Source organism: Ovis aries, chromosome 10 (genome assembly GCF_016772045.2).
Source record: "Ovis aries strain OAR_USU_Benz2616 breed Rambouillet chromosome 10, ARS-UI_Ramb_v3.0, whole genome shotgun sequence".
NCBI lineage: Eukaryota > Metazoa > Chordata > Mammalia > Artiodactyla > Bovidae > Ovis > Ovis aries.
Window position 1 is genome coordinate 40,051,836 of NC_056063.1, and position 18,050 is coordinate 40,069,885.

At 35.1% G+C, this 18,050-nt stretch overlaps 1 protein-coding gene across 5 annotated transcripts in view; it reads right to left on the reverse strand.

The window, feature by feature from the left end:
• The window catches only part of PCDH9 (protocadherin 9), a 1,180,404-nt gene that overhangs the window by 287,296 nt on the left and 875,058 nt on the right, over positions 1-18,050 (reverse strand). The window lies entirely within an intron of this gene.

The window sequence follows — 18,050 nt, forward strand, 5'->3', positions numbered from 1 at the left end:
TGATACAGAGCCCCTGTTTGAGTTTCCTGAGCCATACAGCAAATTCCCATTGGCTATCTATTTTACATATGGAGCTTCAAAAGGGAGGGAATATATGTATACCTACGGTTGATTCATATTGAGCTATGACAAAAAACAGAAAAATTCTGTAAACCAAGATGGTCAACACCAAAATCGGATTGATTATATTCTTTGTGGCCAAAGATGGAGACGCTCTATGCAGTCAGCAAAAACAAGACTGGGAGCTGACTATGGCTCAGATACGAACTCCTTTTTGCCAAATTCAGACTGAAATTGAAGAAAGTGGGGGAAACCACTAGCCCATTCAGCTATGACCTAAATCAAATCCCTTATGACTATACAGTGGAAGTGAGAAATAGATTTAAGGGACTAGATCTGATAGAGTTCCTGATGAACTACAGACAGAGGTTCGTGACATTGTACAGGAGACAGGGAGCAAGACCATCCCCAGGAAAAAAAAAATGCAAAAAAGAAAAATGGCTGTCTGAGGATGCCTTACAAATAGCTGTGAAAAAAAAAAGAGAAGTGAACAGAAAAAGAAAAAAGGAAAGATATACCCATTCATTTGAATGCAGAGTTCCAAAGAATAGTAAGGAGAGATAAGAAAGCCTTCCTCAGTGATCAATGCAAAGAAATAGAGGAAAACAATAGAATAGGAAAGACTAGAGATCTCTTCAAGAAAATTAGAGATACCAAGGGAATATTTCATGCAAAGATGGGCTTTATAAAGGACAGAAATTGTATGGACCTAACAGAAACAGAAAATATTAGAAGAGGTGCAAGAATACACAGAAAAACTGTATAAAAAATATCTTCATGACCCAGATAATCATGAAGGTGTGATCACTCACACTAACATATAGCCAGACATCCTGGAATGTGAAGTCAGGTGGGCTTTAGGAAGCATCACTATGAACAAAGCTAGTAGAAGTGATGGAATTCCAGTTGAGCTGTTTCAAATCCTGAAAGATGATGCTGTGAAAGTGCTGCACTCAATATGCCAGCAAGTTTGGAGAACTCAGCAGTGGCCACAGGACTGGAAAAGATTAGTTTTCATTCCAGTGTCAAAGAAAGGTCATACCAAAGAATTCTCAAACTACCGCACAATTGTACTCATCTTACAAGCTAGTAAAGAAATGCTCAAAATTCTCCAAGCCAGGCTTCAGCAATACGTGAACCGTGAACTTCCAGATGTTCAACCTGGTTTTGGAAAAGGCAGAGGAACCAGAGATCAAATTGCCAACATCTGCTGGATCATCAAAAAAGCAAGAGAGTTCCAGAAAAACATCTATTTCTTCTTGATTGACTATGCCAAAGCCTTTGACTATGTGGATCACAATAAACTGTGGAAAATGCTGAAAGAGATGGGAATACCAGACCACCTGACCTGCCTCTTGAGAAACCTGTATACAGGTCAGGAAGCAACATTTAGAACTGGACATGGAACAACAGACTTGTTCCAAATAGGAAAAGGAGTATGTCAAGGCTGTATATTGTCACTCTACTTATTTAACTTCTATGCAGAGCACATCATGAGAAACACTGGGCTGGAGGATGCATTAGCTGGACTCAAGATTGCCAGAAGAAATATCAATAACCTCAGATATGCATATAACACCGCCCTTATGGCAGAAAGTGAAGAAGAACTAAAGAGCCTCTTAATGAGAGTGAAAGAGGCGAATGAAAAAGTTGGTCAAGCTCAACATTCAGAAAACTTAGATCATGGCACCCGGTCCCTTTACTTCATGGGAAATAGATGGGAAAACAGTGGAAAGAGTGGCTGACTTTATTTTTCTGGGCTCCAAAATCACTGTGGATGCTGATTGCAGCCATGAAATTAAAAGACGCTTACTCCTTGGAAGAAAAGTTATGACCAACCTAGACAGCATATTAAAAAGCAGAGACATTACTTTGCCAACAAAGGTCCATCAACTCAGGGCTATGGTTTTTCCAGTAGTCATGTATGGATGTGACAGTTGGATTATAAAGAAAGCTGAGTGTCAAAGAATTGATGCTTTTGAACTGTGGTCCTGGAGAAGACTGCAAGGAGACCCAACCAGTCCATCCTAAAGGAGATCAGTCCTGGGTGTTCATTGGAGGGACTGATGTTGAAGCTGAAACTCCAATACTTTGGCCACCTGATGTGGAGAGCTGACTCATTTGAAAAGACCCTGATGCTGGGAAAGATTGAAGGCAGGAGGAAAAGGGGATGACAGAGGATGAATTGGTTGGATGGCATCACCGACACAATGAACACGGGTTTGGGTGGACTCCAGGAGATGGTGATGGACAGGGAGGCCTGGCATGCTGCCTGTTCATGGGGTGTCAAAAGAGTCAGACATGACTGAGTAACTGAACTGAAGTGAAGTTAAAAAATAAATAAAATTTTTTAAAAAGCCTCAAATCTTGAAATGACCAATAACCAGAGTAAGTGGCACAGACTATATATGCTATCAAAACATGTAAAATTGGAGTTTGCAGTAAACTTAAGTGGCCAGAGAAAATCTCTTGGAAGAGGTTTGACTATGACATCAAGTTGAGAATTGAGCAGCTTTCAGAATAGAGGATATGAATTAACTAACTTCAAAACTGATTATGAAGGACTTCATAATAATTTAGAAACATAACTATCATATAACCTAAGTATATCAGTAGAAGGTCAAATTGTAGCCTGCCAAAGATACATTCACATACAAACCCTTGGAAATGTGGATCTGATCTCATGTGGAAAAATGGGTCTTGGTAAAAGTAATAAGTTAAGGAAAAAGTCATCATGGATTTTTTGAGTGGGCTCCATATCCAGGGAGAATTGTCTTTAGAAAGGACACACAAAGGAGAGACCAGAAGAAAGAAGAAGAAGAGGCAGTGTGACTTATGGAAAGTTAGACACAACCCAGGAACATGTGACCCAACAGAAACTGGATGATACTTGGAATTGGATCTCCCCTAAACTCTCTGAATGGAGCACACAGCCCAGCCAACATCCTGATTTTGTACTTCGGGTCTCCAGAAGTAAGAGAGAGATGTTTCTGATCTTTATGTCACCAAGCTTATGATAATTTGTTATAGTAGCCACAAAGCATTGTGGATCCCTCCAGGACCCCACCAGGATCAACTGCCCATGGAATTCTCCAAGAAAGAATACAAAGTGGGTTGCCATTCCCTTCTCCAGGGGATCTTCCTGAACCTAGGGATTGAATCTAGGTCTCCTGCACTGCAGGCAGATTCTTTACTATCTGAACCACCATGGAAGCCCACAGGACACCAGTAAGATATCTTATTTTTATTTAGCTATTAGCAGATAACCTAATAATCACCACAGTTTAATTCACTTGATTGAAATTACAATCCTGGAAAAAAGTCTGCTATGTGTCTCTTGTCAGCTGTTTCTTCAACATGATTTTGAGGCAAGGGTGCTTTTAGGTGAAGTCATAGCAATTTTTTAGAGGTGAATCATCAGCATTCTTAAAAGTAAACTCATTCTCTCATTTGTCTTCTCTGTATAATTTCCTTCCTGTGAAATGTCCCATCCTTCTTATCCATCTCCACTGCCATCATTGCCATAACTTACATAGATAGCACTTGCTATATGCCAGTATATTATAAAAGAACATCCATTTAATACTCAGGTACTCAGAGCAGTCTTATGATATAAGCACTATTATAAGGATGAGGAATGGAAACAGATGAGGAATGGAAACAGAGCTTGAGATTTATCCAGAAATAAAGTGAAGAAAGAGAATTAGGAAGAGAAAAATAAACTGTTAAGTGATGATGTAGTTACAGATAGTGACAATAAATTGTGTGTTCAAATAAGATATAACATGCATGTTCAAAGAGCATAGTTCCTTCCCAAACTGAAGTTCATCTGAACTTAACTTGTACATAAGAGTAATAAGACATGCACAGTAACTCAGTAGCAGGATGCACATAAAGACTACTCTATATTAGTGTAGTGGAGGTTAGATTCAGGAAAGAGCAAAGTGAGGGGTGATAAGAAATGCAGTAAGGATGCTTTCATTTTTATTAGTAGTTGTATTACCATGATCACTTAGAAGATGTTTAGGGATGGTATGGGGAGGAAGGAGGGAGGAGGGTTCAGGATGGGGAACACGTGTATACCTGTGGCAGATTCATGCTGATGTATGGCAAAATCAATACAATATTGTAAAGTAATTCACCTCCAATTAAAATAAATAAATTTATATTAAAAAAAGAAGATGTTTAGATCAAATAAATGCTTCTCTAGAACCACTTCCAAAGCGTGGGTTTTTCTGTTGGCACAGAAGGGAAAAATCTATATATTATAGGAAAAAATTTCCTTACAGTTCTTATAAATTTCAACTTTTGAAAGATACTCAAATAGAAAATAATTTACCTTATAGAACTGTCAGAAAGTTTTTAATTAAATTATAGATATCAGGTTCAGTTTCTATATCACGAAATCTTCATTGACATGCTGATAATCAAGTTCAGTATAGCCCATTATGAAGTGATACTAAATACTGATTTATGTGCTTGTTCCCTCAGGCCTCAGGTGGAGAAATGAGTGAAAGAAAAAAAAAATAGTGAGAATGGCTTTAATGGGTTTGTGTTCTTTTGCCAAGATCAGTTTTCAAAATCTTTCATTGCAATCTAATTATATGAATTATTCTATTAAAATCAAAATAAATTGTAAGTAATAAAAATATTCTGAAGGTACTTTATTATGTATGAAAAATCTTCCTAGTTTTATAAACATACAAAATGGCTATTAATTTCCTTTGAAATATGAGTTCCATTTGTATCAGGAACATCAAAAAATTTTTATTACCATTCCTTTTGTGCCCATCTTTATTCTGCCACTGAAGACTGGCATTTCAGTTCCGTGAATCTTATGTGTCTTGAACATTCATAAATAATTCCAGAAAAAGTAATTAATATCCTTCAGTTCAAGAATTTATAAAGAGGATACAGGTAAATCTAATATATTTCAGACCTGTTAAGAACTCATTTTCTTTCAACTAAAGGGAATTAATGGTAACATTATCATCTGGACTTACACAACAACCTGGACAAATCTGGAAATGTAGAGCTATTAAAAGGGCAGCGCGAAGGGAGAGGAATAGAAAGGAGAAACTTTGGTTGTTAACATTCCTCCAAATGTTAACTCAGGCTGTTGAGAAATGCCAAAGGACTAATATGGTTACATGTGCCTTCTAGCAAAGCAAACACAAGCCAATGCATGGCTTATAATGATATATGTTGGAAAATCAAAGAGTACAGAATATTCATTCTTTAAACAGAGAATATTATTTTTAAACCAAAATGTGTAGCTACCTCCAATATCTTGAAAAAAATTGCCATCTTTTGCTCCTGTTTTAAAACAGCTGGCAACTTTTGGAGGAAACCTCTATTACAAATCTTGAAAAGTGTGTGTGTGTGTGTGTGTGTGTGTGTGTGTGTGTATACCCACCATGCACACTTGCATGCCTCAGGAGAGAAATCCCACAACTTCACAAGTTAGTGTCGCTACTCATCTGTGGTTCTAACCTCAGTTGCATACTCTTTAGAACTGCTCAGCCCTACTTCTGTCTCTCTCATTCCCCTTCTCTACAGAGGCATTTTAAGACTTCCCTACTCTCTTTCACCCATCATCTCCACCAATCCCTCTCCCTCCCTCTACAAAGGTCCTGTCAATTCTTGGAGTCAGAAATCATTAGCTAGGAATTCCCCTGATCTGCCCCCTTTACAACCCTCCCTAATTTCTTGCTTATCTTTTTCTGCTTTGATATCTTTATAATTAAGATCAGCCTGTCTCCTGTTACATCCTAGTCTCTCCATAGATTCTGCATTTCCTCTTCTTTCTCTAAACTACACTAAATACTAAACTATCAACTAAATACTATCAATTGCATGTTGCATGCATGCTCAGTCTTGTCTGACTCTTTGTGACTCAATGGACTGTAGCCAGCCAGGTTCCTCTGTGCATGAAATTTTCCAGGCAAGAATACTGGAGTGGGTTACAATTTCCTTCTCCAAGGTATCTTCCTGACCCAGGTATGGAACCTGACCCTGTATGTCTTCTGAACTAGCAGGTGGATTCTTAACCATGGAGCTACCTGGGAAGCACCAAATGCTATTATGCTACTATGACTCCTTTATTTACTCTTGAAGTTTTCCTTCTTTCTGGCAAGCCCTCATCAGCATTCACACAGGTTCAAATCGTTTAAATTGCAAAACAAAGCAAAAAAAAAAAAAAAAAATCCCTTGAGCTTATTTAGTCTTGCTGTTTTAGGCCAAATTTCTTTAAACACGTTTGTCTACATTGAATCTCTGTGACTCTTTACCACCCATTTACATTTCAAGCTGCTGTAATTTGGCCTCTGCCCACAACATACATTCAGCTTCATCTCATACATCTCCATTTGCTTTTCCAAAAGCCCTTCAAAATTGGCATATCCAAAAGGGAGTTTATTCACTTCTCTCTCAAACTCCTCAACTTTCTCCTTGTTACCAAGGCTGAGACCATGCATGACCCACACAATTTAATCCTTAGATGTAACCTCCTAAATAGTGTTTAAATCCTTCCATTTATTTGTATCTTCACTGTACAGCCCTTCCTTTCAAAGCAATTATTTGCACTGTTTAATTGTGTGTCAGTCTGAGTCTCCCAGTAGAAGAGGCTATGACAATATTATTCCTTGTATATTCTTAGGGTTGAGCACCAGGCTTAGGCATAATTGGTGCTCAACAAAAATAAATAATAGGTGTGAGTGTAAAGCCAACTATCTATTTCTACCAAGAGGGGAAATCTTCCACTAACTGGGGCCTCCTTGTTGCAAGTGCTTTAGAGAAGGAGTAATGCTATTTATTTTAATTATGAACTGAATAAGCACAAAGAAAGAATACCTGAGGTTTGAGTTTCAAATGCTGTGTAAAGTGACTTGATCCTGTGATGCTAATAAAAGATAGAAATAAAAGTACTGTGCCTTGTACAAATATTTTGATTAACGTTTTTCAGAATGAAAATTCCCCAAAAGAGAAGTCTGTACAGCTCAAAGTTCAGAAATTTTACTGAGCTAAAATGCCTAAAAATCATGACAGTTTAAAAATTCCCTGTATTTTTTAACGTACGCAACACTAAATCTCTCAGTCTCCATCCCTCCCTGCTCCCATAGTATACAGCTTTACAGTTCCTTCCAGGCCACTGAGGTTTAGTTGCTAAGTCGTGTCCCACCCTTGCGACCCCATGGACTGTAGCCTGCCAGGCTCTTCTGGATTCTCTAGGCAAGAATACTGGATGTGGTTGCTATTTCCTTCTTCAGGGGACCTTCCCAACCCAGGAATCGAAACTGGGTCTCCTGCATTGCAGGTAGATTCTTTACCAATCGAGTTATAAGGGAAGCCCACTAATATTTGTTAGTCACTAATATTTGTTAAATTGGTATAATTCGTCCTTTTATTTCATTAGTACCTAGAAAGAGATCAATTCTTACTGCACTTGGAGGGAATATATAAGATGCTTCTGACAACCTGGTTTTACCCTTAATATCTGAAACATAGTAAAGACAAATTTCACCTGAATGGAAGTTCTAAACAGGCTTAACACATCCCCAGCAAAAATATCTCAAAGTGCCCTAAATGAGAAATGCTAGTATTACTTTTGTTTCTAACAAAATCTCCATGAACAAGAGAATCTGTCTTCCGGATTAATTCTAGATAATAAGCCTACATGATTATCTTTGGTGCAAGCAAAATTACATGCAAGAACTGTGAGCGTATCACTGAATTCACACAACCACCAAAGTGGTAGAAAAAGCTATTCCATGCTTGGTTGAGCAAAATATGAGCAGGTAGGCCTTGCAATGGTGATGGGATTTGAATATGAATGTTCTTGGGATTTTTTTATTCCTAACCAGCTTTGTTTTGGGACACTAAAACTATCTACCAGTAATCCTATACAAAAGCTTTTCAGAAAACATTATCAGTCTTACAGGACACTCCTTGGGGAAAATATCTGTTACAGAAAACTTATTTATTTACTTTCATCCATCTCTCCATGTTGTAATCACTCCCAAATTATTGTAAGTAACAGGGTGAAATATAGCTTCTACTTTGTTTTACTCAAGCCATTACACAAAAAAGACAAATTCCAAACCAGCAAATGTTGTCATGCCATTTTTCTTAATTAAAAGGTAAAAACTCTTTTTGATTCATTGCTTGGTATGTTAGATATAAATCTTCCCTACTACTTTGACCTATAGATGATTGTTTTCTTTTTCTGCATTCATCTCTGCCCCTCTTTTAATTTACATAAAAGAGATGATAGTATTCAGTTGCTTATGAGAATGGTGTTTTGAAACTCTGAAGTAGAAAGTTCAGTCCTCTGGACTTTCTATTTCATAGACTTGATAATACCCTTTCTGCTGATGAAGTTCCATATGGTTGAAACTATATAAAGAAAGCTGCTTGGCTTTTTACATTTTTAATAATACTTTGACACAAAGGCCCAAAATGAGTAAAGAAGTCAGAGAAAAAAAGTATGAAAAATGTATCATATATTAGAGACGTACTGAAGACACTAATTATGTATACATTGATCAAGTATACAAAGACACTCCTATGTGTTCCTAAAACAATGCTAAAGGGAATCAAATTATAGTAGCTTCATTGAAGAGTTTAAGACTATACTATAGTCTTAAAAATAAAAAAGGGTAAAGATGTTATTATAATATTAAAAAAACTAAGACACAATAAATAATAGAGTACATTGTTAAAGGATGATAATCCTGAATGAATAGCTTTTCTTTTAATTCTTATCTGCAATTTCACTATCTCTCAGTTGACTAGAATTAGAAAAATAACAACAGAAATGACAGAGAAAGACAAAGCCTGGTCCTTTTGGAACTGGCTTTATAGTTTCTGAAAGATCCACCCCTGCTTTGTTGTCTTGGGCAATGAAAGCTCTCAGCAGTTTCCTTCACAGGGGAGTCTTCCATTTCCGACTTAGCATTTCTCCTAGGCCAGGCAAGGTCATTCAATTATCCTCTCTTCAGATGCCAGCCCCACAGAAAGAAACTACTCTACTGAGGAAGCCCTAGTGATAGTGCAATTGTCCAACAGAAACAAAAGTACCGGCATCTTGCTAAAATGTGTTTTCCCAAGCAACCAAAGGGTAATTTTCAGCTGTACAGTATCAGCTACTAAACTACACATAATATGTGAGTCAAAAGGAAACAATTCTTCATTCTAAGTTGTTCATGCCTTTGTATTACTCTGTATAGTACTGTTTATTTAAGTCAGAGTAATCTATTCATAGAAAAAAATTCATTTAGAAAAGTATTGCCTTAGTAAAGGAATTGCTAGCAAAATTCTCCTAAAGGATGGGCAGGAAGAGTATAACAATGATCTTCTTTTCCCATTTAAACAGTGAAACTGTGCTGATTTACAGAGTTTATAGACTTGGGAAACTCTTATTTACAATTAAAAACTTTTTTTTATATATTTGTCCTAACTGGTACATCATTTACTCAAGGCTATGGTTTTTCCTGTGGTCATGTATGGATGTGAGAGTTGGACTGTGAAGAAGGCTGAGCGCCAAAGAATTGATGCTTTTGAACTGTGGTGTTGGAGAAGACTCTTGAGGGTCCCTTGGACTGCAAGGAGATCCAACCAATCCGTTCTGAAGGAGATCAACCCTGGGATTTCTTTGGAAGGAATGATGCTAAAGCTGAAGCTCCAGTACTTTGGACACCTCATGCAAAGAGTTGACTCATTGGAAAAGACTCTGATGCTGGGAGAGATTGGGGGCAGGAGGAGAAGGGGACAACCCAGGATGAGATGGCTGGATGGCATCACGGACTCGATGGACGTGAGTCTGAGTGAATTCGGGGAGATGGTGATGGACAGGGAGGCCTGGCGTGCTGCGCTTCATGGGGTCGCAAAGAGTCTGACACGACTGAGCGACTGAACTGAACTGGCTGAACTGAGAGTTTTAAAAAATGACCTTCTATTACTCAGTTCATTTTCAAATCAGCGGCAAATTCATCTAGAAAACCACTCTTAAACTTGAGTGGCACCCTTCTTACTCTTCTCTAACAGTCTTATGGGAATTGATTGCTTCCACAGTTAAACAGAATATCTCCTTTAATCTCCTCTAACTGCTGTTGACCTATCTCTGCCATCACCTCCCAAGTATATAATAAATCAAGTGCATTTTACATGAAAAATGAAGTAATTACTCAGTGAATCCAATGCCTAATTGCACTTAGAGGCCTCTGGGAGATAAGGGACAAGTCAGTGTCAGATTTCAAAAGGCAGGAAGGAAGCTGAAGTTAATAACTCTCAAATACCCACAGGTTGAAAAGGACTTGAAATGCACCATTTCTTCAGACACAAACTGATTCTCCACTTAAGGAATTTGAAAAATTTTAACTATACACCCACTCTTTACACCAACAACAGTACTGAACTTAGAAAATAGAACCTATTGCACTGAAGTGAAATATTTGAGGGGAAAAGTAACTCCTTTTTATTGCTATTTGTATGATGTTTTTTGAACAATGAAAAGCTTCGTATCTTTTTCTTTATGTTCGCACATTAGTAGAAACATGTTTGTTCAAGAAACTAATAACTACAACTTAACTCCATTGTTAAGATGTAATGAAATTTGATTGTCTAGAGAATCTTGACTAAAATCATATTGGAACTGAATATTATGTAAACTGTTTATTATAAGGAGTCTGCTTTAAAGTACATATATTTTTTTCTGATAGATAATATTATCTGACAGATCAAACTGAACTGCTTTGTGTCTTTCTTCTTAGATCTCTTTTATGGGGTATGGTATACATCTGTGACATAAAGCACAATATATATATATCACAGTTACAGATCAAAGATATAAAGCAAGGATTCTGCCTATAGATCAATACCACATAAACAGAAGATACTACTGCATACTAGAAAAAATTATATCACTGTACTTGGGGGGAAAAAAAGAAATTCTCCTTTTCCAGGGAACTTAATATGACTCACAACTTTAATGATGAGAGTTAGTCATAAACATACACACAATAGAGTCACACAGTACACCACAAATACATTCATATGCTCCTATCTCCCTATGTATGTAGTTAAGTGATATTGCTATTTCGATAAATTTTCAATCACTATCAGTGGAGTTTAATACACAAGAACTTCTCTGTTTACACTTTCAAATTTAAGTGCAGGTTTTAATTAATTTCTTTTTAAGCTTCTCCTACCCCTTTCTTATACGGTCCAGGGTTTTGAAGGTCTTTTGTCTATGGAAAGAAATTATTAATGTTGTCAGAGCATGAGAAGATACGTGTTTGTGACAGATTCCCAGTGGCCAACCTTTCAGACTTCATTACTTTTAGACAGTATGTGGCTTATCTCTTGAAACTATCCTGAATGAGATGAAAATACTGATATGGTAGCATTTAACTTCTCTGTTATAGCAGTGCTTTAAATATTGGATATCTATAGATTGAAGTAGATTATTTATATTAAAGGAAAGTTACACGGCTCAAAATAGTCTGAGCCTTCTAGGTCTTTCCCACCATTCTATGCAAAACAAAGAACTCTCTCACCCTAAGGAAAAAAATGGACATTAAAGTTGAATACTCCCAGTTCCCAGCTGGTCCCAGCCTCTAGTGGATCTCCAGAATTCCTTGCTCCAGCAGTTTAAGAGATAACTAATCCCCACAACCTTGGAGAAGAACAGGCCCCCTTAAGACAGTAGATTTCCACATTATGCCTACATATACTTACTCTTTTCATGGGTTAGTACTGCAGCTCACTAATCTTACTGCTGCCCCTTCTTGCCTCATTAAAGATGATCTGTTCCTGCCGGCCTTGTTCTTTCTCTGAACCTTGCTTTCTCTGACTTCTTTACTTTATTTATATAGTCCTATTATTTGGGAACTCTTATCTCTGTGCCGTCTATTAAGTATCTTTGTGGTATCTTATTTTGTTGTTATTAAGAAAGAGAACTATGCCATTAAGAAGAAAAAGAAAAAGTAATACATGCTAAATAAATGTCATTTATAAATTAGGACAATCCTCATTATACTTTAGTAATGCCTATTTTCATGTATATATATGCTGATTTAAACAAAACATAAAAATATGGTTAATATTACAACATGGCTTATCCCTCCCTTCACCAGCAGATAAACTGATTATGAGGAAATAAAATGTTTTATCCAGTTAAACAACACAAATAAATCCTTTGCTGATGTGGTTGATGATGCGGTTATCATTTTGAGGACTTTGGGGAAGAACACTGACTTTAATATTTCATCAATCTCTTCCTATTTGGGAGTATTTGTATACCTTTCTGTGAAACTTAAACTTTGCACGTGGCACTAGTGGTAAAGAACCAGCCTGCCAATGCAGGAGGAGGTAAGAGATGCTGCAGGTTCAATTCCTTTGTCTGGAAGATCCCCAAGAGAAGGGCCTGGCAATCCACTCCGGTATTCTTGCCTGGAGAATACCATGGGCAGGGAAACTTGGAGAGCTACAGTTCATAGGGTCACAAAAAGTCAGACACTACTGAAGCGACTTAGCATGCACACATGCACATGTGAAACTTCTTGACTTCTACCACTTATTTTTCAGGCCAGAACCAGGCAGGATGCTTGATGTTGAAAAGAGCATTGAGGGTTTTCTTTTGGTTTTAAATCTGTCATTGTTTTTCCCCTATGCTTATTAACATGATAGTACTGGAATCCCCTATGTTTATTAACATGATAGTACTGAAATGAAGGAAAAAGGACTTTAAAAATAACTTTAAATGATGAAAGAGTGTTGGAGGTAAAATAAAATCCCTGTTTTGTTTTACACCTACTTGTGTGTGTGTGTTTTTTTTTTTTTGTCTTTGCTTCCTTTTGTCTGTTCTCTTTGATCTCTTTTGTCTCTTGCTTCTTTGGTAATATTGGTTCTATCAGACTCAGGTGGTGATAAGAACTCTGGTCTAAAGAACAAAAGATAAATGAGAACTTGCTGATAATAGATAGCTCCACTTTTGCATTTATTTTGAGACTAGGCACTTTATTCCTATCGAGTACCAGAAAACAACAGTCTTTATCCCCATTTAATCTCAATGGATTGCTGTGTTGTACTCATTAAAAGTTATATATGGAAAACTGATTAAAAATCATTGTTTTTAATCTGTCAGTTGAAAGCAGTGTTACCAACAACAAAGCATAATGTAAAAATAAAAGGATAGTATATTATAATGTCTCAAGAAGCAATCTTCTTGTTATGGTATGAATCTTTCTCACTCATTAGAGATTCTTTACTATAAAGAATTTGTACTAAAGGAAGAAAAGCCTCATCTACATTTTAACAGCTCCTCTAAGAAACATTGATTATATCCTGAGATGCCTTAGTGGTGGCCGTCCTTCCCCTAAATCTGTAAAACAAGACAGCTCTTGGACAAGCAAGAGGAACAGTTTTTTATTTGAGATTTTAAGTAACATTCATTTTAATGTACTGTTTATACATTCTAATTAATGAAGCATTACAATAAGGATGCTCATTGAATTTTAAGTTAGATTTTCATTATGTGAGTATTCATGAACAATAACAACAAAGGAACTTAGAGACTTAGGCCACAGGCTCACATTAACTGAAATTCTCTGAGTTACAATTTCCTCTCTTGAAAAATGAGGAGAATATCTATAGATAACTAATTACTCTATTTCTTCCATCCTAAGATATGTTATTCATGTTTACTTCATAAACTGGAAATCCTTAAATCTCAATGCTTAAACATGTCCTATAAATCAGTCAGTATATAAATTGTTTAAATAGGAATAGGAAAAGACAAATAGACTAGTGAGTTTTAATATTTAAGATACTAAAAATGAATTGTAGATGTAGAAGCAAATTTAAATGTTTTCAAAAATTCTTAGAAATTAGTTTAAATATTATTTTCTATTTCAAATATATAAATATTTGATTGATTTTACTTTCTAACTACTCGTTTCCACATCAGAATAGCTATTCTCCTTGGTTTTCACTTTTCTTTCTACCTGTTATTAGCACTTGGCTCTTATAGCATTTTGGGAAAAATATTACACTATTTCAAGCTAAGTGACAACATAAGAGCTAATTACGGTTTTGAAAAATGGTTTAATCAAGGGTAAGATGTAGTGGCTTGATGAAATGAATAACTCAAAAGCATCTAGGAAGGTGTTAAAAGGTTATCCTACAGTCTTAGCAACACATCCTCCTGTAGGCGAGGAAGGTACTCTTACGCTCGTGTTCCCTGGCACTTTGGCAGTTCTGTGCTGCTGGGATTCAGGGCTTCTGGGCTGATGTTATTTCTGGCAGAGAGGAATAAAATCAGGGCCTTTACTTGAAGCAATGGTGAAAGGGCACCAGCTGTTTCCAGATAATTGTGGATATGTTCCAGACTATTAATCTATTCTTTTTTAAATTTTAACTCATTTTCTATTTTCTCATTATGAGCTATTGAACCCCTTTCTACATCTCATGGTTTATACTTTTTAATTAAATATCAAAAATATGTAAAAAATGGTGCAAAACTTTAAATACTCATAAATTAGCAATCAAATTCCCTTTACTTTTAAATATAATGACTATTTTGATAAAATAATTAAGAAATCGTTATCCTACGGATCCTAGGATTATTTTTTAGATGTATCCAAAGGTATTAGTAAATTGGTTCTAGTAGTAAGTAGGTAATCAACTTAGTAGTTAAAGTCAGCAGAAAAGATAGAATATAAAAGTTGTTGGAAACATTATTTAAAGGAAAAATATCTGCCAACAATATGGTGAACTTGACTTCTTTTATATCTATATCTACATATATTTACAAATCTTGAAAATACATGTAAGTCTAAAGCCTAAGAGATGGGTAGCCATGGAAAATTTTAGTTTCCATATATTTATATATCTGTAATATTTGACTTTTTAAAAAGAACCATGGTTCTTTGTAACAAAAAAGAAGCTTTTTAAAGACTATGTGAACACTGAAAAAACTGCCTATCTGCAGTGGTTTGATGATTGAGTTGAACATTAACTATAAGGTAGACACTGAGTTAAGTTATAAATTATTTCCTAAGCTATGATACAATACATTATGCTTTAAAAATGGTTCTATATAGAGGTCTATAATTTCATATACACTTCTAAGTTCTAAGTCTTATATGGAGATTCAGGTAGTAAAGTATTTAAAAAGAATGAAAAGTGAAGAAATGAAAATCATGAAAAGTATATGAGAGGAAAAAAACTGGGAGAATTGTTATAATTACAATAAGAATACTGAATCTATAGATAAAGTTCATAAAATACAAAGCATATAGTAATTCTGGTTTTCACTTGCTACTAAAAGGCAAATCTTTATCTTCTAAAAAGAGAGTGTAACCGTATTTCTTTCACTTTTGATGAGTAAATACCATTTTATCAACATTCTATGAAGATTGTTAAGAAATTTAAAAGAATATACTATATTGAAAAAAATCAAGATGTTTAAAAAAATAACTTTAATATCCTTATTGAGTTAACTATAAAATACTGAGATAGTAACAATTTATGCAGAATTATTTAAATATTTAATGACATGAGTCCTACATTCTTCTATTAGAAGAAAAATAAAAATATATTTTTGAAAAAATGAAATTAATTTTAAGAAAAGAAATGCATCTTTATAAAGCCAGTAAAATATACCATATTAAAATTAAGATGCAACAAAAAAAAGACCTTTCCTGAACATTTTTCTAAACCTTATTTCACAATTTTCCAATGTATAGCAAGGAATGAGCAATGCACTACAATTAAAAAGGAGCAGTAAATTACTTAAAATTTGAGCATTTATATTTTAGTTTTCTGCACATTTAAAAAGCAAAATACTTCTAATCTCCTTCACTCTAAAAATATTATATCCCAATTTTACATTCACTGATGAAAACATCTGCTTTTAAGCACTTTTCCCTCATGTTACTGAATTTAAATAGACTAAATGTCATTAGTTATTCACTGCAAGATGAGCTTTTTTAACCACAGTATTATTTTAATTTGTTTATGTTGTTAGCTTTAAGAGACATAGCACAGAGATAAGTCAACACATATTTTGCTTGACTATCCAACAACTTTATTAATTGACTGTATACTTTAACAACATGTTTAATTAAAATGCAATCAAATATAAAGTTATAGAAAGAACATCCAAAAATTATTTTATTTAACCAAACTCAGTTTTAGTGCCACTGTTTGATTTGTGGAGCTCTATGTGGGCAGCACATGGGTGGAAGGAATAAATCTGGTCTGATTAGACAATTTGAAATGTAACTGAAAATTACATTATGAAATGATCATCGTGGCAGCATATGCACTTTGTTCACTTTCAATAATCTTCCTTACTCTCACTTTTAGAAGTGTTATTTTTATTAAAGCATATTGATGCTTCAACTTCAGACAATAAACTTAATGAATTCAAAATTGAAACTTTACCAATCCCAGTTTCATGATGTCATTTTGTAGTGTCATTCTGATACAGCTATATAATTTAGAAGACTTGGTGATTTTTGGAGAAAAATCAGGAAAATATGAAACCTCTAGTTTTATAAAAATGAATAGTTTTTTAAAAAGGATGCCTTAATTAAGTTGTTACTGTTGATTTCTTTTTCTTTCTCTCTTCTACCCACTTTCTCTCATAAATGGCCTTAGTAGCATGCATAGAAGTATAATGGCCTATAAGTGTCACTACTGGTGATACTTAATGCAGTGTAACTGTCTAATGAATGCAGCATACATCAAGGCCAATTGTCTTTTTACTACTCTTATAAATGTTGGCAGTATAATATGTTGTTAGAGATTCTGAAATTCATAACAAATTTAAAAATAGCTCTTGTCAAGTGTGACAAAAGCTACAGTTATTAATACCTGGCAGGAATATTTTATCATAAAACTGTGGCTTATTTTTTCCATCAATTTACTACATAAAAATACACTTGGCCCCAGAGTACAAAATGGCTCTGCAGTAAATAAATACTATTGCGTTCTTTGATCCAAATGTTTGATTATTTATGTATTTATGTGGCATGAATGGAAACCAAACCAATGACTCACCAAATTTTTTGACACTCTGATTAGTGAAATGATGGTACCACAACAATGCTTAAAGTATATTCTTCAGAACTTAAAATGTTGAAAAACTGGAATCAGCCACTTCAATACTTAGTCATGGTTGGAATGATAAACTGTATTTGTCACATTTTAATTTGTCACAATTAAAAATTATAAGCAAGATTAAACATTTCTTGGAATGTTTGGCTTTCCTTGCAGCAACTCATGACAAAAGTCTGAGTTAACTACAGAATAAGATGTTCATTTTCACCAACATGAAATTAAAAAAAATATAATTACTGTAGATATTGATGCAACCTCTTTACATCTAAAATGCCATACTTTAATCAGTAGTATCCTTGTTGAGACTATCTTAGAATAACAAGCTCTAAGGTTTGCTATGTATTTTAGCAATTTTTTATACAGACCTCCACTAAATGGTTCAGATGTGAGAAGAGCAATATGCAAGATAATCCAAACACTATAATTTATAGCACTTTGCTTATAACATATTTTATATGATGATATGCCAGAGTTTCATATCAAATTTGACTAATTCAGAATGTAGCAGGTGAACCCTTAATTATTAGGTGTACACTTAACCATAGAGAAACAAGGTATTATAGTTGGACAGTGTATCCTAGATTCACATCTCAGAAAACTCTCTTCTCTTCATCTCATTAAAATAATGCTCAGGAGAGCTCTAGTTGACACTACTTGGGTAGCATGCTTTCAATTTTCCCAAGGCCATGTGATGTTATCATTGGCAGTCCCCACTACCATAGATCTGGATCAGCACTATGAGGGGGCTGTTTCCCCCAAGTTTCAAAGTATAAATTAAAAATGCCCACTTAATGTATTTTTGAAAAAGTTGTAGTAATATCACTGAAATTAGTTAATCAGTTATCAAAAGCTATCTTAAAGCCCAC